Source organism: Catharus ustulatus, chromosome 7 (genome assembly GCF_009819885.2).
Source record: "Catharus ustulatus isolate bCatUst1 chromosome 7, bCatUst1.pri.v2, whole genome shotgun sequence".
In the NCBI taxonomy this organism is placed as follows: Eukaryota; Metazoa; Chordata; class Aves; order Passeriformes; family Turdidae; genus Catharus; species Catharus ustulatus.
In genome coordinates this window covers 5,086,524-5,114,465 of record NC_046227.1, presented here as the reverse complement: position 1 = coordinate 5,114,465, position 27,942 = coordinate 5,086,524, and the positions used below count along the sequence as shown (strand labels likewise).

The 27,942-nt window shown below is 41.1% G+C and overlaps 1 protein-coding gene across 33 annotated transcripts in view; it reads left to right on the top strand.

The window, feature by feature from the left end:
- MAP2 (microtubule associated protein 2) overlaps window positions 1-27,942 on the top strand; it is a 221,026-nt gene that overhangs the window by 37,989 nt on the left and 155,095 nt on the right. For all 33 annotated transcript variants that reach the window (XM_033064520.2, XM_033064522.2, XM_033064517.2 and 30 more), the window contains one exon: window positions 10,578-10,636. The gene's annotated coding sequence lies outside the window, so the exon portion shown is untranslated. The remainder of the gene's footprint in view (window positions 1-10,577; window positions 10,637-27,942) is intronic.

Below are 27,942 nucleotides of genomic sequence, written 5' to 3'. Positions count from 1 at the left end.
ATTTTAAGCACTGACATAAAGTGGAGTTAAACACCCATATCAAGGTTATCTTACAGTACACGTGCTTCCTGATGTATTCCATGTTTTTATGCAGGGGCCGTAAGTTCTGCAGTATTCCTGGGGTCTGTGTGTCTGGGTAAGATCTCACACTTAACACATGAAGGGAGGAAGTGGGAAAAATCCTAACACTTGGACAGAAGAGCCTGTATTTATTTGCTCTGTTTGATTTTCAAACAATTTGTCACCCTGAAGGTTCTTGACTGCATGTCCTAGAGAGTGTCTGCCTCAATTAGTCTTTACCAGAAGTGTCCAGCTCCCCAAAGCCACTGTATGTCTCACTAATGTTACTCAAGAAGACTGGTGAAAGGATGATGGTAGGAATTGATTTGTCTGCTGAGAGATTGCAAAAGGCCGCACAGCACATTGGGAGTGGTGGAAGAGAAGGAAAGTGTAAAATGTAAAGCCAGTATAGTGCAGATAGAAACTGAAAACTGGGTGATGTGACTTGCAGTAAGAAGAGCCAATTCTTTTCTGAAGGAACTGCAAACTTAATTTAATTAGCTTCAGGTGTAGAAGGTGGCAGTGAGACTGCAGAGTCATTAAGTCATGTTTTCTGCGGCTCCCATGATTTCTGGGCTCTATTCAACATAGTGAGCTGCTGGAGACAGACTGAGCAGCAGAACTGTGCCCATGGCACAAAATGTCCAGTGTCCAGGTAGTCAGCAGGAGAGTTTTCAGGCCTTGTAGTGTGAGGTGTATGTACCTAACTTCAGGGGCTGGCATAGCACCTGGGAAGTGATTTATGCTTGCAGTGTGCTTTTGCAGCTTGTTGGCTTACCACATGCAGGTAATTCTGCATGTGGTTTGACATTGATGCTTCTGAGGAAATTGCAGACACTAGGCTTTGCATAGGAAGGATTTGGCATCTGAAGTCCTTTTCTTGTTGTGCTATCCTCTGCATTGCTCTGTTAATAATCTTACTGGTGCTTTTTGAAACCTGTAATTAGAGTGGGCTCTTTGATTGATGGGAACCAGCATTAAAGGATTAATGAGTAGAACTGACTATTTTGTGATCCTTGAAGTGTCAACATCAGCATGCATCGTCACATTGCTGATTAGCTTGATTTAGTTGTTGGCAGCCAGCACAAGGCTTTTTCCTGAGATAGTGTGCCCTTCAGCCACTGCAGAGGGACTTGGTGTCAGAGTTACTATGCTATAGGATTAAAAAAAAACAAAAAAGAAACCCGTGGCTCCGTGCCTTTCCCATATCAATTGGCACAGAAGGCTGAAATCAGTGGTGCTCTTGGTTGCATCTCAGAGTGGAAACAGTAATTCTCATTCAGTGGCAGTCTTGTGCATGTAGAAGCTAGTGCTCAGAAAATAATTTTAGAACCTACTATAATTGAATAGGATGTTTAATTTTTAATATATTTGCTCTTTAGATGTTTGTATCCTGGTTAATTTTCCTTTTCTGCCCGCTTTCCATTCTTATCTTCTTTAAAAAAAAAAATTATTACATAGTCACTGTGTGTGTGTATATATATATATAGGTATATACATGGAAACACATCCATCCATGCACACCCCAATACTGAGGGTAGCTCAGCTTATAAACAGTCTACTCTCATTCATTTGGATCCTGGGTATTGACTTTAAGTGACCTCTGCCTGTGTGGTTAGGTTAACATTGCATGTCCGACACCTTCTCTGTCTTAAAACAACACGGTGTCTAGAATTTTGACAAGTGTATTCTAATTTATTTAATGCTGCAGCTGTGCTTGTGTGCTCACAAGTGCTTTCCTTGCATCTTTTGAAAAAGAAATAGACTGTCAAAGAGATTATTCCAGAACCAAGAAGTGTTAGTGTGAATGTTGCATGGGATCCCTTCAGCCCTGTGCTTGGTGTGTCTTGATTTTACAAGTGGGTATGTGGCAAGACCCACTGAGGTTAGCAGGGCTGTTTAAGTGGTGGAGGAACTACTTTCAAGAATCACATTTTGCTATGCCAGAGCCCAGTTTCCCTTTTTTGCTTGTAGAATAGTTGCCACAGTGGCCCTCATAGGGCTATTGGAGTAGTTTTTGGAGTATCTGCAGTGGGTGACCAGTCCCCATGAAATCAAACTCCCCATTTTGAAAGCTCCTTGAACCTTTGAAAATCTCTATTTTGAAAAAAAAAATCTTAAGATGAAATTATATATGTAGCATTTTGAAATGTACCTAGACAAGCTCTTTGCTCAGCACCTATAATTAGGGTGTTCCAATCCTGAATAGAGGGTTTCAAAAGAAGATAGCATTCAAAGCTACTCATTAATTGTGTTACTGAGTATCATCCCTTTTAATAAAAGTGCATTCTTCCTTCACCAAAATACAATAGAGATAATGTCACTTCCAAAGAAAGGATTATTTAGATCTAGAGAGATGCTTGTGCCTACTCATTAAAAGTTAATAAATCTTTAAAAAAAATGGGGCTCCTAAGGTAGATATGAGTTTGCTATTGTAACTTGTAATGGAGGTCTGTCCGGTAAGGCGCACAGACAGCCCTACTATGTGTCCCTGCCTTCTCCTATTAACCTTTTGAGTGGGTAGTGTTGTCAATGAGCTGTTTCTGTGATGCCACTCTCTTTCATATATGGTCTAGGAGGCCACCAAGGACTTTGTATTTATGTATTTTATTCGGAATTTAAACACCTCTTGAGGGTTAGGTTACTTTCTTTTTTGCTTCTGTATTTTATTCCCTTAAGTTGCTAGGAAACTAGCTACTGGGTACTTATGGATTCTTAAGAAAAACAAAAGAGTGGCCAAAGTCAGAGGGAAGGGATTTACATTTTCCATTCCAAGAGAAGCTCCTGCCTTCCTCAGCAGACACTTTCTTTCAAGCCAAGACAACACCCTATTTACTTAAAAACTTTTAAAATGAATTCTAAATTGTGTACACTTCCACATGTGTTTCTAGTATGGCTGTAGCAATAGATCGAGTGCTGGTCAGCCCGTGCAGCTCAGACAGTGCCTCTTTTGTCATGTTGCAGCACAAAATGTTACACAGATTCTTAATGCACTCGACCTCGGTCACATCAGATGATGTATCACAGACCAAAAAATCCTGTGAAAGGATCCTTTTGACACTGCTGTGTCAAATGGCTCGTTTCAGGAAACACTGGAAGAAGGGTGTTCGTGCAATCTTTGTGGCAGCCTTCTGCATACATGTTACAAAGCAGTCTTTAATTATGGGATCACATTCTTACTTGTTTCTGCAGAACTCCTGCCTCATTAAATGCATGTTCCTCCATTTGGAAACAGCCACTCAGTGCTTTTGCTTTTCTCCTGTATTTTCAGAACATGTCTTAATTCTTTCTGTTTTCTGCAAACTGTGTGGGACTGCCCTGAAAATACTGACTTTTCTATATCAGTCATTCTTGTATTATCTTCAGTTTAGGAATTAATATGTCCAAGCCCTGCAGTGGATGGGTGAGCACTTCCACTGTAGAAGTGGAAAGAAGCATTTCAGGTCCGAGTAACTTTACGTGTAGGTGTCCAGTGGAAGCTGCTTGGGGTCAGTGCTCTGTGCTGGCCCTGTGTGAGTAATTTGGGCATGGAGAAAGGGGGTTGGTTACCAGAGCCTGGTTAGAGGCCAGGAGTGAAACAGTTGTCTGAACTGTGCATCAAGAAATTAGAGTTTAAACCACTCAGCAAACTTAATGCTTCAGTTTTTTATTTTCTGGAGTGGCAGAGTCTTTTTACTTTATTCAAGATTCATATATCACCCTAGTTAAGTATTAAAAGTCTAGGTTACCACAAATTGAATTAACTCATTATCTAATTAAAATAAAATTCCCCAAAATAATCCTTCATGCGTGTGATACGTGGAAACTGCAGAAGAGCTCTCATTGATTTCTGATATGAATGCTTAACATTGAACTTGAGTTTTGGAAGTGTCACTCTTCTCTGTATTACTGAAGCTTTGCATTTTATTCTTTGATTTGCTGTTTGTTGAAAGGAAGCTGCCTATGGTGGTATTGAAAGAGGGTTTTTTTGACTATTAAACCTTAACTAGTGCTGGCCTAGGCTTTTTGGAGTTGATTAGCTGCCATGAGCCTGTTTGATGAGAACTCTTAGCAGCAGCTGAGACTGTGATGGATGTCATCTGGCTTGAGGTCTGCAAATGCTTCCAAAGATTTTATAGGGAACTTGCAATAAATAATTTCTGTGTGCCTCAGTTACCCTTCTGTACTGGGATAACTATAATCCTTTGGTGTATGGTACTAGAATTGGGAAGGTGAAGATTATAGGCTAGGTGGTGTTTGGACATGAAAATAGTAGGAGCCTGTAAAGGAGAAGGGAGACTGTTTATTTAGTACTTTCTCTTGAAAAGCCGTGATTGGCAGGGCTGAGTGTGGTTGGAAAGTTGTGGTTGGTGGTGAAACTCTGACTTTCTGGGCTCAGGACCACATGTGAGAGTAACAGAAGAAATGCTGGAGGATTTTTTTTTTTTTTTTTAGGAACATGTATATTCTCAGGAAAAGAAAGCAAAGATAAAAGATACTTCTCAAGCATATTTTCATCACTGTGGAGAAAACTCACTTCGTGGTTTCCTGACACAAGTGTCCAAGATGGATCCTTAACTCCTGTGAACTAGTGGCATTTCCTGGAATTCTGATAGAGCTATGCTGATCTGTCCTAGCTAAGAGCCAGGCCTTTGAGTATGAAATCTGATGGAAGGAAAAAGTTTCAGGCAGTTCTTTTCCTCATGGAAAACTTCTGACCATGTTAACTATTAAAGTGTCGATGTGAATAAATTGAAAAATTTTAAGAGCTGATAATAAAAGGATATGGTTTAATGTTACTTGCAACTGGATAAACTGAATAAACTCCTGGAAATCAGAACTGCTATGACGAAGACGTTGCCTGTGAATGAGAATGGGGTGCAATTAAAAATTTGCAGACTTACACTAACAGAAGTACCTTGTCATGAGGATAAAGGAATTACTGGAGTAAGAGGAAGGGTAACGACACTGATCTCTCTTGAAAGTCAGGGCTTGTTTTTTGTTCCATGTTTTCTTGCAGTGTTGGTACCCTTGCAGTGTTTTGAGTTGCACCCTTGAAAGTGTTCAAACATTAAAAAATGGATAACAGGATCATCTAGAAAACCAAACAGAAGCTCTGAGGCTCTTTTGCTGCAGAAATACCAACAGTGCTCTGTGTACTTCTTTTGTGGATTCCTGTCCCTGAAACTGGCAGATTAAAATTGAAAGGGTGTATGCTTCTGGAAAACTAGGCCCTGGGATTCCATTAGAAGTGTTGAATGAGTATCTGCTCCTTTTTTGCACAGCAGGGAAGGTACCTTACAAATCTGTTATGTTACTGCCACTTCAGTTCTGAGCCACAGATCACTTCTCATGTGTAAACAGTCTCAAATATTCTGGGGGTTTTAGAGCTCATTAAACTTTCCATTTCACTAGAAGTGGTAAGAGAGGCTATCAAGAAGTATCTTAGCAGATGAGGAATGGTCTTAGGTCAGAGATAAAGTGAGCATTGAAATTTGTTTTTTTAAGAATGGGATGGAAGATTATTCTGTTCTTCCTTCACACAGACTGCAGTGAGCAGGCTGCTGAACCAGTAGGCTTCAAGTGTGAACCCCAGTCCAAAATGTCATTTAGCTGAGTTTCAGGGCCACAGCCGAGTGCAGTCACAGCTCCTGCATCTCAGCTTCGTCACATGCAAGTGGGTGAACAACCAAAATCTTCAATCTTGGACTGTCCTTTATCTTCAGTGAGCAGATCAAAGAACGGTAAATGCAGAAGGATGGAAGAAATTGCAAGAGATACAGTGCATGTCTTGGTTGTGGCAGCAGGTTCCCTGAGATATCTCTATCCTGTTTACCTGGTTCTTTTTGACTGTCCAGTGAAGACAACTGACAGCTTCAGAGGGTTCCTAATTTAGTTAGATTAGCCTCAATCGCCTTTGCAAGTCTTTCAGACGTTGAACAACTGCTAGCTTTATACTTTGTAGGATTATCTTGTGGGCTAAGGCATGTCTGTGTCAGACACCAGTTAGCAGTATGAGGCTGATGGCTCTGACAAAAGAGCTCTGGAGTGCCTATTAGGAACCACCTCTTCAGTGGAAGCTGGATATTCAATTGTTCTCTTTGCTATTCATCTGGGGTGTGACCTGCCTCCACCTAAGAGCCAGCACAGCAGAGAGGAATGTGGGCTTGCACCCTGGCTCTGGCTGAGCAGTGTTGTGTACCTGGGCTCAGCCTGTTGGGTCTCAAATAAGGTATTGATGGGTGAAACTGTATGTGGAAACATTTCCTTTTTGCTGCTTCTGCAGCAACATTTTGGATCAGTGAGTTTCATGGCATTGATTTTGGATGATTTTGAATGTGATGAAATACTCGTAAACTCTCTCAGCTCAGTGTTTTTTCCTGGCTGCTCACGCAAAGCATTGCAAAGAAGTGAGCCTCAGGCTCACTAACCCTAACCCCCTGAACATTCCCCCTTCCCCCCCCAAAGAATATAGGATGTATGTGCTGCCGTTTTCCAGTAAATATGCTATATTGTAAAACAGAGTGAGGTCAGACCAGTTTGTTTTGGTTGGTTCTTTACAGAAGTAGATTTGCTTATGTGGGCCATCTGTCTGTCAGATATTTATAACTAATTCACAGTTTATTTTGGGAGTCTGAGTTAGGCTGACAGGTCTCCAATTCCCTGTGTGGTTATCATCCTCTTCCCTTTTTATAGTGGTTGGTGGTTCTGTGCTTGCTTTTAAGCAGTGCCTTAGGTCTTCCCTCATTTCCTGTGAGTTCACGGTGTCAGTGGTTTCATCTATTAGTGTGTGGTTGGTTTCAGTCTGGTTGGGGTTTTTTTATTGCTAAAAAAAATTGAGTAAGATTTCATCTGCTTAAGTTGACTTTTCTACATGAATCCCTTCTTTAAACATATTTCTCTGGCCAGCACTGTAGTCAGTTCATGTCCCACCTTTTGTTTTACCATAACATAGGGTTTTTTGTGTATTTTTATTCTACCTCCAGCACTTTTCTGCACCTTTTTGGCCTTCTATGAAGCCTTACTGACCTGTGGAGTTGCTTAAAATCTGTCTTTTTTTCCTTTGAGATTCACTGCCCTTAATCTACTCTGCTTGTTCCTTCCTTGTATTTGAATAGCTGATGTTATCATTTCGTGATCACCATTACCCAATCAGTCTTCCACTTTCAACTTTCCGCACAGTTTTTCTCCCTTTTAGCCAAACCATCTCCATCTTCTGGAGTGAACTGTCCCCAGGGTGTTGGAAGATGTATTCAGTTATGCCATGAGTTTTTTGGATAAGTTCAGCTGTCATTCTAGTCTGTGCTCATCTCTTGGGGCAGGTGTGTACTGGAAGATGTCAAATACTGGGCAACTTTGTTTTCCTATTGTATGTTACTGGAAGGCAGTTAGTGTAAGACTTTGGGAACCTGAACTATCAGTGTGACTCCTTGCAGGAACACCAACTTCACAAAAAAGCTGACAGAATAATCAAATGCCACTGTAGTTGCAGGAAAAGAGGAGATAGTTTTGTTCAGTGTAGACTTTAAAGACAGCTCCTGATTTTATCATCCAACAAGTATTCAGAAGTCAAAATGCCAACATGTTGCAGTGCAAGTCATGTTTTCTCTGAGTCAAGCACTTGGCATGGTATTTTATTAGTAGTCTTTTCCAGAATATGTCCCCTGTTCACCACAGGCTGCATGAGTCAGTGCTGTGATTTGGAAAATCTGGATGTTTTTAAAGAGGAGTTAATGGAGTGTAACTGTAGCAGGAGTGTAAATATGTGTCTGATTGGTGTTTCATAGCCATTTTAGCAACAAGTCTGTTTCCCTTTTATTATCCCCACAGATAGTAGGATGAGTCTGGAGTCTCTAGGGAGTAAGTAATTGTGGACCAAGCTGTAAAAGTACTGGAAATTCTGGTTGCTTGGAGGTGCCAGGTGCTGTGTGCTTGTCCATCATTTGCTCATCAGAAGCTTGAGAAAAGGGATCCTGCTGGTACCACTCCTCCTTGTCTCTTGGTTTGAAGACTGGAGGGTGCTGAATGGGGTTTTGCTCAAGAGGGGAATGTTATGTATGAGTTGTTACATGGTTGTGTTTTGCTGAGCATTACTAATAGTGTCTTTGATGCCTGGAAAGGCTGACCTGGAACAGAGACTAGACAGATCAAAAAGAATAAAATAGGTATTTATTGAAAGGATACACTTTGGGCAGTGCAAGAGCCTGGCTGGGGGCTACACCCAGATCAAATCAAAGATGGATCCCGGTCACGAGTCTTTACACTTCTATAAATTTTGGTTCATCTGCAAGAAGATGATGAGTAGCATCTTCCTAAAGAATGCTCAGTCTTTGGTGCATGACTCTGCACCTGGGGGTGGTATACCTTGCACCAATATCATGTAGTAAGTCTAGCTGGCTTACAGCTGATTTTCTTCTCAGACTTATGGAATTTACCAAAGATAATAAGATCCTGCCTGGCCCGTATTTTGTAAGAACTGACTTTTCATGTCATGGTGTGAAGAGGAAAAATGAAATAGTTGAGCTTGACTTCCTGGCTTCTGTTCTCCTGGTTACACCTCCATCTTCATCCTCAATTGTGACAGCAGCGTGCTGTAGACACTTAAGTCTTTTTCTGCTTTCGGAAAGTTTCCCCATGCTAAAAAGAAGGAGAGAGGAATGGAGTCCTTGCTTTCCGCTCGTGATTCAGCTGCTGCTTCCTGTTAACTTTGGCAGGACTTTGAATCTGTCCTTCTCTACCTTTCTGTGAAAGTAAATATTTTTCCTCTCTAGCTTTAAAGTCAAAGATGAGACTCCCATTGCTTTCAGTGACAACCCCTATGCTTATGGGTACAGGGAAAATTCACTACAAGGTGCTTTTATTCCTGCTGACATTTATCTTCCTGTCTTTCCTTTGTGAAGCAATCTTAAATAGCTTTGTCCAGCTGTGAGATTTGTTACCCGCATTTTAGCAGAAGTTAGTTCTGCAGGTAGGGTTCATGCTGATTGAAGATGATAGGCTGGAAAAGGGTCTGTTTGTTGGCTCTTGACTTGAAGCTGGGTATTGCATTTTATTTTTTTTCTTCTGCCAGAGTAGGGATTAAAAGCTTGAGAGATGGTATTTTGTGTTTGGACTCAGATGTTTATTAATTCTTATCTGTATTACAGTGAGTGCTACAGCACTTCCAGCAAACCAGCTAAAAGTGGCGATGTATCTCTGCAAGGCCTTTTAAGGGCCAATTTGTCCAATTAAGGAAAGCCACCTAAATTATTTTTACTTTTAACCCAATAACCAAACACTCATTACCTGCAATGTGCAATTTTTTTATCCAATTACAAAAGTACTATCTAGACCGATGAAGAAGGTGAAGGAGAAAGAAACCTCTGCCCTAAAACCTCCATCTTGTCTTCTTTATATTGCTATATTCTAAAACCTTAAATTCTAAATTTTCTACCATGTGATATTACACACTTAGATGCAAACTACACAACAGTGATTCTACTTCTATCACTCAGTTTTGGAAGCCTTCTCCAAGGCCTCAGGTCAAAAGCAGTGTTTTCTTGGGGGGTCAGTGTCTATGAGCACAGAAAGCCCAAAATTCTCATTTTTAAAGGCTCCAACAGCTGGGTAGGGAAGTCTGTACTTCTTCCTTCTCGGGCAATTCAATGCAGTTTGTAAATGCCAACAATTTGCAGTTTATAGGTGCTTCTCCCTTACCTAGCCGTTCCCAGGATTTGCAAAGCAGTAATTAATCCTTATTTATGCCATTATGATGATGTTATACCCTTCATTAGGGTATGTTTAGTAACTCAAGCACAAGGCAGTAAAGGACATTCCCAGGGCCCGCAGTAAAAAAAGTGTAGCACCATAGAATTCTCTGTGGCTCCTCAACAGCGCTTCCTTGTTGCAGGTTTTCTGTGGTTCATGATACCACATTACCTGATGCTGAATTCATAGGTCCCATCAGTGTGGTCTGCAGCTTGTAAACACAGAATTTGCTACTGTGCAGTGTAACTGTGGGATTCCTGGCAGCAAGGAAGCTTTTGGCAAATTAGATTTTATTATCTACATTGTTTGTTTGCTGGCTCCTTGTACTTAGGGCTGTTGCTGTTAGTGTCTTTTCTAATTTTTGGCAGATCATCCCCAGTGAATCTACATATGTGAAAGGTCTTCAGATCATCTCCTTTCTGCGAAGAAGAAAGGGATTTAATTGTTTCTGTGAACTCTGATCCTAACACACACCATGGTGTAGTCTATGCAGAGCAATCAGCTTTTCCATGGATATTCACTTTATACAAAAACAGGCATTCTGAAGGCCTGGGCTCTTCAGTAAGACATGGTCTGATGCAAATCAAGGGGTGTAAGCTGTAATGGCATGAGAGGTTCTAGTCACTGGAAAAGAGAATTTGGTGTAACTTTGCACATGTTACTAAAAGCAGAGAAGGAAGGCATTTTCTTATTAACATGTTCAAATCATGAGTCTCTAATTCATATAATAAAATTGAAGATTTTTCCCTTTAATAACTGCCACTAACTGAGAGTTTTTATTTTGTTTTCAGATTGTGGAAACCTGAAATAAAATATCCTGTAACTGACAAGGTGACAACAGCACCACAAGGTGGGTCTTCTGTTTTTGTTGGTCTCATATCAGTCATTCCAGGGCCCTGGAAATGCTGTGCATCTTGACTTTACTGGGGTGGATTGCCTAATGAGTCTCTGGGGCTTGTTCAAACAAACTCAGATAGTTTGACAGGACTGCTCCTATGCCTGCATGTACATGAGTTGTGTATTGTAATGGTGTTTCAAACAAGGCAAATACATACATTTTCTGTGCTGCATGGTGAAGGTGTTTATGGCACAGAGGTGGAAACAAGTGAAAATAAAAATGCACTGTTTATTTTGCTGAGTTTTATTGTAGACATCTTTTCTGTAGGAATTGTCCTCTTGTCATTGCGAGTTGAGCTATCCAAAAGCTGCTGCTGAGCACAAACTATGACGTGGCATTTTTTTCTTTTCACACTTCAAATTTAGAGTTCACAGTTAGCAAAAAAAGTTCCCTGCAATATGTGCTGATTACTTGTGTGTTAGTCACCACATGCTCACCTTGTCTGAGGATTTGTTGCTGTGTTTTGTTGAAATGTTTTATTGAGGTTGTTTATAAGATATGCAGATTTGCAACACTGGGTGGCTTCTGGTCACAACATCGCTGCTCTTACTGCAGCCTCACATTTCTCTCTTGGAGGTCATAGTTTTCTCCTTTGTGTGAAGGTATGAGTCTTTCTGGAATATGTGTCCACAGCCAGAGAGTGAGGGGAGATATTTCATTGCAGAGCAGCAATCTCTCTGTTGGGTATTTCAGAGTGTGTTTCTTGTCACCAGCTCTGAAATGCTGCATTATAGCTGTGATGGACTGCAGTGCAGATGTACCACTTGTATTTCTCAAGATGTTTTAAAAAATTGCAACAGCCGTGTAAACTTCCTCTCTTGTAGTGAGAGAATCAGGTGAGATGTGAGAATTTATCAGCAAGGTTCCTGTTGTCATTGTTCTTGAATGGAAACTGCCAGGGGCCCTACTCATAGTATTAATCCTTACCTAGTGAGAAAAGAGGTCTAGCTTTGATTTCAGTGAGGGCATGAGGTTTCTTTTATTTGTTCCTTGTCAGCCTCTGCATGTCATTGAACTTGAATCATTAGGCAAAAGGTTAAATGGTCAGGAAGAGGTAAGTATTTCAAAGCCATAATAAGGCCAAATCCAAAAACTTTAATAGGAAGGAGCAATTGAGGATCTGAGCCAGAAGTGTAGACAGAGCTGTTTAGTGGATGCTCTTTGCAAAGAGTAGCAGCGAAGTTGAGAAGAGTTCATTCTGCATTTTCACTTCACTGGTGCTGGTCTGCACTTCAGTAGTCCTAGTGGCAGGGTTCTTACCAAAGATTTATGACAGCTGATGTGTATAACCAGGAAATTCAGAGCAGGCTGGTGAACTTCAGCTGAAAGGGGTGGGTAAACCCCTGTCTGCTCATAGAATTGAGTAGCAATCCAATTCTTGCAGTGCCCAGAATATTGGTACTTGCAGCTGCATTTGAGCTGCTCAGTTTATCAATAGAAGCTGTGTTCTTGCATAAATGGAGAGCAATAGGCCTTCTTGTAATTAAATAATCAGTTGTCGAAATCTCATTTTATTAAGCTGAACACAGTACAGACTGTGGAGGAGGAGCAGTCCTGCACCAAAGCTTTTTCAATTTTATTAGGTTTTGTTCTTCTCTTTCTGTCTTCTCCACATGAATCTACGGCACATGCAGATAATGCTCAGTTCTCTTTTTTTGCCTTGACATCTTCCTTATAACCCTCTCCTAGGCTTGTACACAATCCATGTAACGGCACAGAGAAGCTCTTCACCTATTCATTGTCTCTGTTGCATCACTTTCTGAACTGCCCCAAAGCACCTTCTTTGCTCATCAGACAGCAGTGTATCCTGCACAAAGGAATGAAAACAGGACTGTTTGTCTGCAAGACTGCAAGCTTAGGCATGTATTGAACATAAATATTAGCTTATTTTTCACACTTGAAGGGCAATAAAACCCCAATCCTCAGAAGAAAATCTTAAATGTAAGCAGAACTGTTGTGTTTTACTGAGAACCTGGGAAAACACAAAAGGCAGCAAAAAGATGATTTTTATTTCTTATCAGAGTATTTCACAGGAACAACCTACATGTAGGTAATGGTACCAAAGCCTGTACTTATTCACGGTGAATTTCTTTGTGGTATGAGGAAAAAAACAGAAGAGAATTTTATCAAAAACCTGAAGACCTGCTTTGCCTAGCCTAACATTAGGCCCCTTTATGACATTACTGCTTGCAAAAGTGTGCTTACCCTGCTCTCTTCCTGCAGAGAGCAGGGACTGTAGGTGAGCATCTCAGGAGGCTGGGAAGGTCATGTGCAATTGAGCCATTTTCTGAAGAACCTCTCTAGAACTGAATCTAGAAGAAGAATATAAAATACATAGAATGACAGAAATGAGTGAGCTGGCATTTTTAGAAGCCCTATAAACAGACAGAGCTTGCTGAACATTTGCCCTTTTGTTTTCAAAATGTCCAAGAACTGGTCTTCTGTACTTCTGTCTTTTCTGGGTTGTTTCTCTTGTACAAGTGATCTGCTGTAGCCCAGCAAATAAAAAAATTGTAATAAGGCACCTGATCTCTTGGAGAAATCTGAGTTTCCTTGTACCAGGGTATACTGGTTCTCTAGTTCCCAGTGTGAGATTATGCACCTCAAGTTGTTTTACAGAGCTGCTGATCTGTACATGCCATTACCATTCTCTTCTACTCTACTGCTAGGAGCAGAAAGTGTTAAGGGATTCAAAAGTTCAGATTTCCCTGACAGCAGAGGTTCCTGAGGAAAGCAATGTCATGTGTGGTACAGAGGAGTGAGAACAGTCCTCATGGTCAATCAGCAGGGTGTTATCCTTGAACCTTACTTCTTTCTCTGTGACAGGTTTTCTGCATGATATTCTCCTTGTGCTAAAATTTAAACAGAAAGAAAAGAGAAAGCCAGACCTACCTGTTGGAGGCATTGACATTACATCCAACATCCTTTGGAGAGAATCTCTTTGAGAATCATGTGAGGCAGAAGCTATTTAGACTAAGCCTTCGCTATTTACATTGAAGTTGTAAGCAACTGGAGCTTCCCCCAAAAAAGACCTACCAGCATTCCAGTTGACTGGAATTGCTCCTTGTTGTTTCAAGTTCTCTTGTGAGAAGGAGCCCTGCAGTGGGCTGTGGGGCAGAGAGAGAGAGTTTTCTCCAGGCAGAGATCTCCTCTGGTGTTTGCCCCCAGAAGGGCTTTGCTGGGATAATGCAGCACACTGTCTCGCACTCTCAGTGGGCAATCCTGTTAGCCCTGGGCAGTGGGAGGGCTGTGATCCAGCTACTCTGCTGCTGAGTTAGAAAAACACATGACCTGGGCTGCATCTAGCGGTTCAGGATGGAAGCCATCAAACTGTGGCATCAATCAGCCCCAGCTTGTGACCTTGCAGAACTGTGTGATGCTCCCTGTATTTGTAGGTGGAAAGGCAGGAAAGATGTTGGTGTGATGTCTTCTTCCCCAGAAACTTGTGGTAGTGTGGGAACCAGGGGAGCCCTAAGTCCTGTATCAGGGAGGAAAAAGAGTGGAAGGTGCTGAATGAAGGTGGTGGCTGTAGAATTTTTGCAGACAAACCAGTTGGCACCCATATGAGTCTGAACCAGGTGTGCTTGTAGTATGAAGTTGAAGGGACCAGATTTCTCATTGGCATGTCTCTACTGAAGTAATCACAATTATGTTGTTACTCCACAGCAGCAGAACTGGGTTGTTGGTTTAGTTCTTTTTCAGGTGCATCTGGGCATTTGGGTTACATGTCCAAACTCCACTTGCTGGAATAATCTGAAACCTGAGATTGTGAATATACAGGAATAATTGTTCTTTTAAGGGCCACTTTACTTTTCATTCTCTGAAATTACATATGGCGTATAAAGATGCAGTTTTGTGAGTAATAACAAATGCCTGGGTTACCATCCCACCAAACACCAGATGTGAAACCCAGAGGCTAGCAGAGTATTTATGGAGGGAGTATCTGAGGAAGCTGTTCTTATTGATGCTAGCAGCTCTTGAGTGCTAATTAGTTAACCAAGTAAATGTTTGTGAGTTGTTTTTTAATGGCTAATTCCATTGCCAGCAGTGTCTTCAGAAAAAAAAAAAGAAAACTGGAAGGAACAGGTGGTGCACAACTTATTTTTTAAAAGGAAACAACATATTGTAGAACAGCAAGCATCTGCTTCTACTTAATGCTATTTTTCAGACACTGAGATGTCATTCATTTATGTGGAATAAATTGCTTTACCAGCAAGTAGGCTCTTACAACACTTTTTAGAAATGTCACACCCTTTAATTCTAACCTGAAAGGCTTAAATTAAGCAAGACAAGTCTCTTTGGAGATAGAAAATATCCTCTATGAGCATATTTGATACAGCGGGAAAAATAGGTAAGTTTGCAGGAGAATGAAGACCTGGATAAAAGTTTCTATTCCTGAAAGGTTTTTTGAAATGTGCTTTTTCTCCCTACCCCCCAGATAAAGATGCTTTCTACAAGATTTTGCTTCACTTATAGCCTTAGAAAATAGTGGCTATAATGCCTTTACATCTTCAGTGTCTTTTATTATTGGTGGGGAGAGAGCATTTCAATATGGATAGCATTCAGAGGCAGAAGATCTTCTTTTGCTTAGAGCTCCACTCATATCCTGTTCATAGATTTTTATCTCCGTTTCTTATGTCTTCATAGGTGTCTGGACACATTTACTGCTTAACAATTGATATGTCAAAAGTCTTCCATAAAGTCACTTGTAGCCCCCCTGCCCCCCGCACTGTTACCAGTAATAAGAGCCAGGGTTAAAGCTGTTCTGTCTGATAGGGCTGTATGAAGTGTCTCACTGAAGCTCTGCCTAAAGGCAATGTCAGATGTTCTGGTGTGGTCAGCTCTGTAAGAGAAAAGGGTTGACATCCTGAGGAAAAGAGATTACAGTCATAGGAAGAATCAGTTATTTTCCTACCAGTTCTTAAATGCTGTGGGCATAAACATGCCTCATCATCTAAAGGTAATACAGTTATTCCTTTTGTGTTGCTTCTTACCTCGGAAGCATATGGTATTAAGGGGAAGCCATTCACCAAATTCTTGATTTTCAGACTTTGAAAGGTGGACTGTAGAATTAACTTCATTTGTCTGAGCAGTGTATCAAGACAGGAGTTACTGACTTCTGAATTTTAATTGAAACTCTATTGCTTTTGCTTGGAACTTATTTTCCTTTTTACTATTATAATATGTGTGTGTATAAATATGTACAATGTATATAAATAATATATAATTATCCAGTTGTTTTGTTCTATGAAGGAAACATTGTAACACTTGTAAGAATACACAAATCATATCTCCTGTATTACATCTCTGGGTATTTTTGTGTAGCTGAAATAACTTTGTCAAGTTCGTAATTCCTAGCCTGTTAAGACTAGTGTCTCAAATCCTGATAAAATCAAGTCAAGTCTACACTTCTAGGGGACTGGCAAATGTTTTGATTCTGATCAAAAACGAAAAAAATACTTCTTTAGACGTCCATGCCTCTGTTGTCCATATTTACCCACTGCTGACACATGGGCAGTTTATGCTTTGATGTTTTTCTCCATCACACAGGTTTGTAACTCAAATGCTGTAAGATGTGGTGCTTTACATTGCCAGACATTGATAAAATGCACTTCTCTCACACTTTATTGTTGTGGTTGCTTTGAGCTGAGCTTCCAAAGACCCATCATCTGAATACAAGTCAGTAGGAATGGTGTGACTGAAAATGTGAAAACTTCAATCCTTAGTTTTTAGTGCATTCCTAGGAGAGATTTAGTTGTGGTATGGAACTGCGGGCAAGAATTCAAATGATTCATGTGTTTTTGACAGAGCTGTCTCCCTCAGACTGCTCTTTCTAAATATTTGAATCAGAATCTCTGAGACAGGGGAAATTCAGTGCATCACAGTGGTGCTGCATTTGTAATCCAGAGCTTTATAAGCTTCTGTTAATTATTTTTTTCGTTGAGGTACCTGCTGAACTAAATAATCTTTATATAGAAAAGGTTATGGAAATACGTGTAACGGGGTTAGGAGCCAGGTGGGTAGTGAGGCTCTGTGTGGTTGAATATTTACATTTGAGAAAGGCTTTTGCACCTGGTTTGGAAAAACATCAGTCAGGGGATGGTGCCTGTACAAAAATTCTTGCTATGGAGCTGAGATGGGAGGTAAAGGTGCAGGAGTCACAAATGAGTGTGAACTCATTCAAGACTGTGGTTAGAGGGAAGCCCCTGTTCTCCAGCAGTGTACAGTGTACAACTCTGTGCCTTTGCTCATGAGGAGGCCAAGTTTAAAAGCCAGAAAAATTCCATGTTACTCTTTTGTGCAGCTGTTTTGTTCCATAGCTGAGGCAGTGAAGAAGGAGCAGTATTGGAGATCCAGTCCTGAAGTACAAAGTGTCTCCATTAGGAGAGAGTTTCCATTTTGCATCTGAGGAAATGAGGAATGTTAAGATATTAATATTATCTGCAGGCAATAAGTTAGGCAAGCCTGTGACCCAGTTGGGATCAGATTCCAATCTCCTGAGCCTCATGCAGTGCTTTTTTGTTTCTTCCACCAAAGTGGCTTTTTCTGCTGCACATCTTAATTAGCAGCTTATCCTGATCTAACAACTGAGAAATAGCTTCATAGTGCAAACAATAACAGTATGGGCAGATAAGTGTATAAAATTGTATTTTGCATCTAATTAGAGCAGGGGTGTGTGCCTCTGAGACACTTTACACTGTGCTCAGAAGGAGAGAATGTGGCCTCCAACCCATCAAGTAAGAAACTATTGCTTTGGATGAAAAGCTGATGCTTTTTTCAGGCGAATTCAAAGGCAAGTTTCATATGTGGACCGTGGAAGCTGAGCTAGAAAACTTGGACTTTTAAATACAATTCTGACTGATTCTGCCAGTGTTTTGTATTGACAACTATACATTTTCGTAATAAGCAAGAGCTGAAGCTAAGGATTGGTGTACTCAAGCTCTTCGTGTCAGAATGCAATTGTGTATGTTGTAAGCAACAGACCCAGATGCTTTTTTTGTCTGAAATTGCTGAGGTCCATTGATTTCAATAGACTTGCACCCACATGCAGTCACAGCCAGCAAAACCAGGGTCTTGTGTCTCAGAAATGCACCATGAAGGTACTGAACAACATCTGTAGCATAGCAACAGGAAAGCCTTTATGCCTTTCTCATTTACTGGTCTTGTACCCTGGCAGTAATAGTGAGCAGATGGTGGAGGGTTTGCTTTCTTTTTGGTCAGGCTGGTCACATTGTTTGGGAGTGTAATGCTGGCCAAGTTTAGAGCAGCCAGATAGGGTAGTGGTGCAAGGACTCAGCTTTGAGGAACCTCATCTTTGGTTCAGTGCTAAGGTTTGGGAAGACACCACACATCAGCATGACTCCATGATTTCTGCTTGCTTTCCATGGCATTAACCTATCCCCTGTGTCAAGTTTGGCCTTCCTGATCCATTAGAAACAATTTCAGCAGGGTCTGGCATGTTTGCTCCTGAGCAGCCCTGTTGCATGCTGTATGGGCAGCATGAGGCCCAGGCTGCCATCCCATGGCAGGCCCTTTCTGGGAATGAAAAAAAGGTGCCTTTTGTGCACAGCAGAGAAGCAGGTGCAGGAACTGGGAGAGGAGTTTGGGGCTTGTGAGCAGGAAATGACGTATTCCCTGGGACCAGCATCTCTGCTTCTGATAATTAGCATTGAGAGCTGAGATCAGTGCTGCTGATGCTGCTGCTTTTTGCCTGCTGTCAGGTGTCTTGGAGTCTTATGTAAATAAACCATTTAAGAAAACCAATTATTTAAACCAAGCCATTCTGGAAAGAATATCACCAGATTCTGTGCCAACCAGCCACCTGAAAGATGGCCTGTATTTGCAGAAATGTAGCAAGTGTGTTTTCCCCAGTATCTTTTGTGGTTTTTAACATTATTTGCCTTTAATTTCTTCAAGGGCAGAGTGAGAAGTAGCATGAGTGTCATAACTATGTCCTGTAATTATAAAACTAAAAGAAGTAGGAAAAAGCCTTCTGTGTGTCTTCTACATCTTGGGATTTATTTAGGTGTCCATGTGCTGACAGAACAAGGTGGGAAATTGCTTTCAGTGTTCATCTGTTACCATGTGAGGTGGAAGAAGCAAGTCTCACAAAAGTATTGTAGTTCAAGAACTTGGCTTTTTTTGTTTCTGCTCGTCATGGGCAAGTTGATCCCTTTGTTTAAAATTGATTTCTGGTGTCTCAGTGACAAAAGTGATTCTGTTTTCATAAGTGCAGTTTTCATAAGTGCAGTACTGGGGAGAGGACCTTACATGTAAAAGGTATTTCAGAACAAAATCTAGAGCTGAGTTTGAAGTGTTTGGTCTGTTCCTACAGCATTACTAATCATTAACTAAGAACAGAATAATTTGCAGTTTAGAGAAGTGCTGTAATCTATTCATGCCTGTGGGAAAATATTGCTTTTACTGTGTTCTTCGGGGCAACTGCAGTAATTGAAGGAAAAGAGGTTAGCAAAGTGTGTTCTGCTGCATGTCAGCTGAAGCAGCTTGCTTTCTTGGCTGCTGCACTGATGCAAAGCCCTCCCTCCATTCAGGAAGATAAGACCAAGTGTGCAAACAGAAGCAGCTTGCCATACATCCTACCCAATTCCATGCTAGGACCTGATGGATGAACTCAAACTGCTTGAGTGCTTGTGTTGCTCCTGGCTGGAAAGGCCAGGGAGTAGTCAAAAGAGAAACAGGAGATGCCCAGACCCAGCTCCCTGCTGGTGGGAGGGATTCCAGGACCCCCAGAGTCAAACTGTTCTGTACCCTGTGGTTACAATGAAGGCAGCAGGTGTAGAGATGGGTGGGACTTGCAGCCTGTTTACTGGGGCAAGAAGGTTCATATTCAGCTGAGTCATATAAGGAGAGGCTTCTGGGTTGGAGGACTGGGGAAACAGAAAGGTAGAAACTTCCACAGATACTGAAGGGTTTCGTTTGCAACCTTGGAAGAAGCTTGGATTGATGTAAAAATAGAAGTGTACAGACATTAAGCAGAAAAATTATAGGTTTATGTTTCTATAGTTGTAAGTAAAAATATGCCTTAGTTAAGTAAGAAACTGTATTGGATAGGATGGTAAAGAATTTTATAGTGTAGCAATATAATTGTGTAGAGTAGACTAGGAGCTTGAGTGTTATAATAGAAGCATGTGTGTATGTATAGTAATAACTTATTGGATAAAAGTATGTGCAATGCTGCAGAATTAAGTAAAGGCGATAGGTTAAAAAATCAAAGCAAACTTTGTAGCAACTTTCTGTTGGATTAAAATGTTATATATGGTTTTGTAAGGAAGAAACCCGTGAATACTTTGAGCTATAGCTGAAATCTTGCTGCTCTAAATCTCATACCTTGAGGCTGATGTGAATTGGAGCAATAAATAATCTCTGGCGCATTGTGATCCCATCCCTTCATTTTAAGGTGACAGTAATAGAGGACACCTATGAGTTTCATGGAGATTGTGCCATTTAGACCCCGCAGGTTACCTGAACAAGCAGTGTGGTGGGTAATTTCTTTTGAAGTGGGGTCAAAGTCTGATATTTTTTAGCTAGAAGTCAGGAGCAGAATGTTGGTTTCCATTATGCTGACTTCACCCACCCTTCCTCCATGAGTTCTCATGGCTGTGCAAAGACTTGACTGGCAGAAGGGGAACTGCTCTTGTGTATGGAGCTGTTTCCTGTATTTCTCATTGAGAAGATGAGCTTTGAAGATGCAAGTATTCCTCTTTGGAAGTAGTATTCACAGGCTGGGTCATGCATGCTGGCCACTGATGTAGTTGATGCAGTCTTTTTTAAACTAATCTCTTTAGGCAACTAAAGGAATGAAGCTGAGGCTGGAGGTTACCCAGGTCTCTTCAAGGTTACAGAGCATTTTTGCAGGAGAAGCAATCTGCACCTCTTCTTTAGAATTAGTGTCAATGCAGAAGAGAGTAGGCAAGCCTCAAACAAGTTTATTGTGGTTATGGATCATGTGTCTGGGCACAGCAACTGTGATTTGTGGTTTCAGGGTGTTTTTAAAGTGCATGAATTTGTGGATAAAACTTGCTCTTGCAAGGGAGGAGAAAAAAAGAGAAGAACATTTAGGTTAAGTGGAATGACTGAGACTTGGACCAGAAGTTTTAAAAAAAAGCAGTGGAGTATTTTTCTGTATTAAACGTCAGTTTAGAGTCTTTGAGCAGGAAAGCCTAAGATTAGCTTTACAGGCCTGGAAATATTGCTGGCCTGTCCCCAAATCCTGTGGTTTCCCTCTTGGACAGAGCCCTTTGTAGCCATAGCAGGAGATGGCAGAATCTTCTGTCAGTGGGAAATGACCCAGCACTGCAGCCAAGTCAGTGCAGGCTGAGCCCTTGCTGTGAGGTTAAAGGGGTGCTCAGTGCATTCCTCTCAGTCAGGGCAGAGTAGACACTGCCCTGCCTCTATCATGTGTCTGCCATGTCTGTCAGGATGCAGTATTTGCTCTGTAATTAGCTATATACAGCAGTTGGAATTCAGGTATAATGTCAGGAATGGCATGTGTAGAATCAGAAAGAAATGGGGTGAAAGTCTGAGTTTTGCGGGTGCAGGCATAATGAAGGGGGATGTAAGCCCACAGAGTGTTTTTCATACCAACTTTCACAAGGGCAGCAGATCTCAGAAGGCTGTTATCTACCCTGTGAGTCTGAAAATAGACTCTTTGGAGCAGGGGATAAGAAAAAATGATGCTGTGTTAATGAAAGGGTTTGGGACCTGGTCTGGTCACATTGCTCTATTTTCCAGGCATATTGAACAAAAAAATTGTAGCTGTGAAATCCTGAGAAGCAACCTGTAAAATGTCAGTCTTGCATTTTCTAGAAAGGCTATTTTCTTCAGCTCTGATTGATTTCCTCTGCAAGTATGCTACTTACTTTTGAAGTTTTGTGTGAATTTGGTGTGTCTCAATACATATGCCAGTAGACTCTGCATGGAAGCTGTTACATTCATCACTTTGTCTTTAAACTGTCTTTAATTCTCCTGTTTAAATCTTGCCCTCCTCTGGAGATACTTTGTGATTTCCCCTTGATTAACACATATTGTTGCAGACCCTCTTCTCCACCAGTGAGCAGTGGATCAGGGTGTATTGGTGAGTTGTTGGGCAGTGCTCTTTTACCCCTGCACAGCTTGTGTTTCAGAGACACACAGCCTGTGTATTTTTTGGGGCATTGTGTCTCTCCACAGAGTCCCTCTGATTATGTGCCTCCTCTTGGTCTTGTGTAATGTGGTTGTGCTGTTTTGTGCTAGGTCATGCTTTTAAACCACAGAATTTCTGAGTGCTGGTTGCAAATTGAAAAGGAAGAACTACTTGGATTATCAGCAGTAGAACAGTAGAAGACATGACCTTTCTTCTGCTCCTCGGGGCAAAGCAGAGATCCTTGTAGTGTTCTGCTTTGAAACAAATTAGTAAATAGCCAGGGATGTTTTTATCTATAACAGGTTGGCTGCTGAGGTCTATGCTTACTAGGTGCTGAAGGAGATGGCGTGGAAAAGACATTTCATAGATATAAGAACTTGGAAAGAAAAGTCATGTAGAGATGTAGAAATAGCTTATTCAGGCAGGAATAACAAAATTTAGAAAAGTTAGGCCAAATGAAGCGGTGCAGATGAAAATATTGCCTGAGTGCAGAGAACAGGCTGTGACTGTTTGCCATGATGAGGTTAGATCAGGGATGGTGAGCTGCAGGGAGTGCAGCAGCTAGGAAATAAAAACGGCCAAAAGGTCAGTGCTCAGGGCCAGGTAAATGAGCCATGCCATAGGACGGGGCAGGGGCAGTGCCAGAGCTCCCTGGAGATGATTGCAGAGGTGATATATTTTGGTGTTGTCCTTGACAAGGAGAACAGGGCTGACAATGACTGGCTGTGCCTTGTGTTTGAATTCATAGTGATTTGGTGTGATGAAGTTAGTGCACTATGGTCTGCATGTAAATGATGCCTTGAGAGGCTATCTAGAACAGAGCTAGACAGTGTTAAAATAATAAAGTAGGTATTTATTAAAAGGCCTTCAGAGGATACACCTTGGGCAGTACAAGAGCCTGACCAAGGCTACACCCAAGGTGGATGATGGGTCATGAGTTTTTTCTCACTCTTATGAGTTTTAGTCCATTTACACATTGGGTTTAATTGTCCAATTACAGCTTTGTGTTGTGAAGTCCCATCCTCCCAGTTTGCTCTTCTCAATTCACTGTTGTTTGCGCTTTTTAGACCTGAAGCTGTAATGGTGCCCTTGGTTGTTGTGCTGGAAAAGAATTGTTTTGTCTAACTAAACTATGAAGAGAACTTATATGAAATTCAGTTATATACCGATGCAGTACAGAATCTGAAAAATATGAAAGCTAAAACTTAAGGCATCATAAATAGTTGGTAGAAAACTTTGGGGTTCTGTCATGACCATCTTTTTTTACAGTTTTCATGCTTTGCAGTACTCTGTAACTGTGCATGATACAGGAGAATAACTTGTCTCCCCAGGTGAGGGGGAGTCTAGCAGACAGGAGCCTTGTGGGGGTCTGGAGGAGCCCCTGACCTGCCTCTTGATGAGCAGGGTGTAAAATTGTTTTTAAAGACTCTTCAGTGGAGGGAAAATGGCACTGTTCAGCTCCACATTTTGTAAGAGCATATCTTCAAGGAGTGTGGACAGCATTGGTTTCAGGTATTCAATGCTACAAGTGATTAAAGAGAGAGACAGTGTCTTAAAATTCTTATACTTTAATTTTTCTTCTAGTAAACAAACTTCCAGATACCTTCTTCTGTTTGCTGGCTTTTGGAAGATTGATTTCTGTTATCAAACATGAGTGTGACCTGAGTGTTTTTCCTGAACTTTCAATATCAATTTCACGACAAGTGCTTGGGAAATACAGTTCTACATGTTACAGCATACTTAAGTGTTTTTCTTTTAAAATAGCAAGTGGAACAAGATACTTGTTAGAGTGCTGTAGGAGCAGTTGCATGATTGTGTTATGAAGGGTGTAAACCAGGCATAAAAATTACTTTGAAGCCTAACTTCTGAATTACTGTAATTTTTGACTATTGGGAAATTCTGAGAGTGATCACCAGGAGGTGACAGCACTGCCAGATACCTTTACATTCAGGTAGGAAATCCTACCTAAACCAATTCCCCAAACTTCCTAGACCAGATATTTTATGAGTTACATGAAACTGCAAATTTAAACATGTAACTTCTTCCCCAGGCCAGTCCTTGCTTATGGTCTAGATTTTGGCCTTCACACCCATGTCTGCGGCCCAGAAACTTGTGTAATTCTGCACTGCTACAGGTCCCTCACTGTTGTGCTGGCTGCATGAGAGCCAAACTCTGCTGCAGCATAAGATTTGCAGGACAGCAGTGGGAGTGTCAGGGGAAGAAGGTGCTAGTTAGTGTGTGTGTGGGGGGAGCAGAATATGGTCCTTAACAAGTACAGAAAAAGGTGCTGGGGGTGGGGGAGTTACTGAGTTCCTAGAAAAGCTGGTGGATGGCTTTTCTAGGAATGACAGTTTAGAGGCACCTGATAGAAACAGTAGAATCAGCCTGAAAAATTGGCTCAATGAGGTCATGGAAGCTCAGCAAGTGGTAGAAAAAAAAATCCTAGGTTTTTTTGTTCTAAGTTTGCTGTGCATGTATATGTGTATCTGTGACCATGACTGACTTTGAGCATTGTGGTGCAGAGCACAGTGTAACATCTCTGTGACTCTTGGTCCCAGCAGAAGGGGTGAGTGGGTTTCAGGCAGGCTGTGCTTCAAGTCCAGTTCTGCTGTTGATTTCCTGGGTAACCTCAAGCAATGTCACAATACATTCAGCATGCTGCAGAACCATGCAGCAAGTCTGCTGTCCTCAGATGTGCATTAGTAGTGTTGCTGTTGGGAAAACTGGTTTCATAAACAAAAGCTTTCAGAGAGGAGTTGGCAGTATTTGAGCGAAGCCTATGGTTTACTGCCTGCAGAGCACTGAGGAGTAACTAGTAAAAGCTGCTTGATGTCCTAGCCAGATGATACAGCCAAATTGTCATTATCATTGCACATCACAAAAGCGGTTTGGGAGGAGATTTAGCTGTTCATTCATGGCTTAGATCAACAACAACACCCTGCAAGAGCAACCACATTTGTGCAAACATTTCCTCACTCTGTGACGAAAGCACTCATATTGGCAGGTTAGGAAATTCTTGTATTAAAAGGCTTTGCCTGTAGCTGTGGACCTGGTTAAGTAATATGCTTTTAAGCTCAATTAGAGTGGTACAATAGATTAGAGTGGTGAAAATAGATGTAATACTTCTGCAAGGAAAGAGCATGTAAAAACCTGAATGAATGAGGTGTTATGAATAATATGATCTTATATGAGTAGAGCCATTGAAATCAGGGGCTCTGCACCTCTGTTTCGTGGTGTTTCTGTTGCTGTTTTATTGACTTTGTTGTGATGTCTTCTGTTGACTGAAACACTTTAACATTTTTATTTTAAAACTCAGTAACTGAAACTTGCAAATGCAAATGAACAAAGTGGACAAAGCATCTTCTGGAATCCTTTATGCTTTGCTGGTATGGACCTGAAAGAAACAGCCTCTCTGTTCCCAGCCATATAAGATTTCAAGTTAGGTTGTGCTGTGATAGCATGCCTTTTGGAGTGAGTGTAAAACCATCCTGTCCCTGCCCGATGCATGCAATACGTGGGAAAAATTTTTCTATCTAGTAGCTGATGAGGACAATTTCCTGTAAGCCAGTTTTTGTGGTCTCTGGTCTCTAGCCAGATCTATTTTTACTGCCTTTTTCTTTTTTTCCCCTCCCCCCAAATTTTTTTTTCTTAAGAAGAAAAAAGTGTCTGTTTGGCAGTGTTACTATCATGATTCTTAAATGCAGGCAGGCTACAGTTCCAAAAGGCACCAACAAAGCTTCTGATCACCTTGAATTAAAGCTTTTGAGCCACGTCACAAAGTCAGCATCAGGGCATGAGAGCAGAAAAGAGTGAACATTTGCCTGTTTTGGTTATCCTTGTTGAGCTAAAGCCAGGTCCAAGTGATTTGGTATTACTGTAGCCAAAAGCATGTTGTTCCTGACATGGCCAACACTTAGGCTGATGTCACTTAAGGATCTGGGAGCACATAAGCAGTTACAGTAGCAGGCCTGATAATTATCTAGTAAATAAAGCTGAGGAGACTTAGACTGAGAGTGCAAGAGGAGTCTGACACTACCCAGCCTGGTGTTAGTGAAGGAGGTCTGAATGAATGGAGAGAGAGTGAGCAAATAAAATGGGATCTAAGTAAAAGCACAGGAAGGTAGACATGTGAGAGATGTGCTGCAAGTTGTGTGTATTTAAAACCAATCTCGGTCGGTCTGAACTGTTTTCCCAAGGCTTAGGAATCTGTGAATCTTTCAAAAAACAGTTAACATCAAGCAGGAGAGTGAGAGATGAGTCTATGATGATAGAAGTTGGGCAGGGGCAGTGCTGTGACAGTTACTGTTTCACAGATGATAGTCTCAGCTTTGGAGTGTTTTTTCCCCCTCAACTTTGTAAGTCTCATTTCTGGACTGGATCAAGAAAACTGCACATTTCTGCAGGCAGGAAGCCAGACACATGCAGTGTACTCACAGGGCAAAGGGTGGGTTTCCTGATGGAGGAGCAGTGAATGTGTGTGTTGGTACTTGCAAACAGATGCCCTGGTTCGTACCTGCAGTAAGGTGATTAGATATTTAATTAGGAAGATGAATATACCTACTTTCCCATAGGTAGTAACAGTTGACAAAAGACATGGAGAACTTAGCCTCAGGAGTCATTTGGAATCTGAAATGCGGCTTGTTACAAGACAGATCTAGCAATAGTTGGATTTTCCTCCCATTACATTTGTGTGTTGAATGGTTACTGGTTATGTTTTAAATGTTAACCTGGCTGCTCTAGGTTTAACACATCTGGTCCTCTCATCTTGGAAATGGGAAGTATTGGAAAAATTGTCTTTAGTTTTTTCCTGTGGTTTCTGGATACTGATCCTTAGAGCCACTGTGGCACTCGTTAGTTTTCAGTGAGCAAATGCTTTCATGTATTTTAAAGAAATATATTATAGTCAGAAAAGCATGTGCTGAAATGTCCTGATTTTAAAATAATATGTTGGCAAATTTTTTGTGCTACAATGACAACAAATCATCATTGGCAGATTTGAGAGCAGGTGTGACTTCTGCCCTCTTGACAAGGTGCCACATTGCTTTGAAACATTACTGGGGGATGGGAACAGTGTTTTGGTTTTCGTTGGACACAACTGCAACCTTCACAGCAATAGCATTGGACTGACATTTTGTTGCAGGAAATCATCTGGTTATTACATGTTATTCCTGACAGTTGCAGCATTACTTCAGCTAAATACTGCTGGGTAGACTGGCAGGGATGTTTGCTGTGAATCATCCTCACTAATGAACCTCTTTGATAGAGAAACAATAGTTATTAGCAAGGTGACATTTCTGTTCTGAATTGCTGTGCCTTTCTGTATTATCTTCCATGAACTATTTTGCAAATTACCACTGGGCAGAAGGGCCTAATTCTCTTCATTCTACAAACAAATATATTGGTGGGATTGGAAAATAGCTTTAATAACGGGAGAGGTTCTTTGTAATTTTTTGTACTCCAAAGGTGTTTGCTTCTGTTGTGTTTTTATTCTGTTTTTGTTTCACATTCAAATAATCATGAATGACTGGAAAACCTTGAATCAGTGGTATTGGAAGTCCTGCAGGTAGACTGTTAAATGGTATTTTTGAAGTGTCAAACTGAGGAACATGGACTTTAAACGGTAGCATTGATACAGTTGTCTTGGAATGCTTCTATTTCCCATCACTTTAGGAAAGGATAGGCTCCTTCCAGAAAAATAATGAAATACAGTCTTAATTTTCAAGTATAGATTCTTGAGGACTATGTGTATGATTAGTTATTCTCTTACATAAGGGCTTTTTCCTAGGCTGTGGCCTGAAGCCTGAGATATGAATATTGCTGTTTCTTGGCTGTCTGCTTAAACATCCTTCTTCTCTTGGCTCCTGGTTGTGCAGAAGAGATGTTTGTGAACTCAGCTCCTGTCCTAAGAAGATAAGTCTCATGGTCAGTAAACTGCTGAGGGAATGGAACAAAATGTGCAAGAAAATATTTAAATGGAGACGATCTATTACATTGTCTAGAGCCCACTGTATCTGAGGATGGGATACAAGATTGTAGGAAGCTTTGGTCATTCCAGCATGGTGATGCTTTACATCCCAACTATCATCCACATGGTGCATTGAGAGCATAAGGAGGT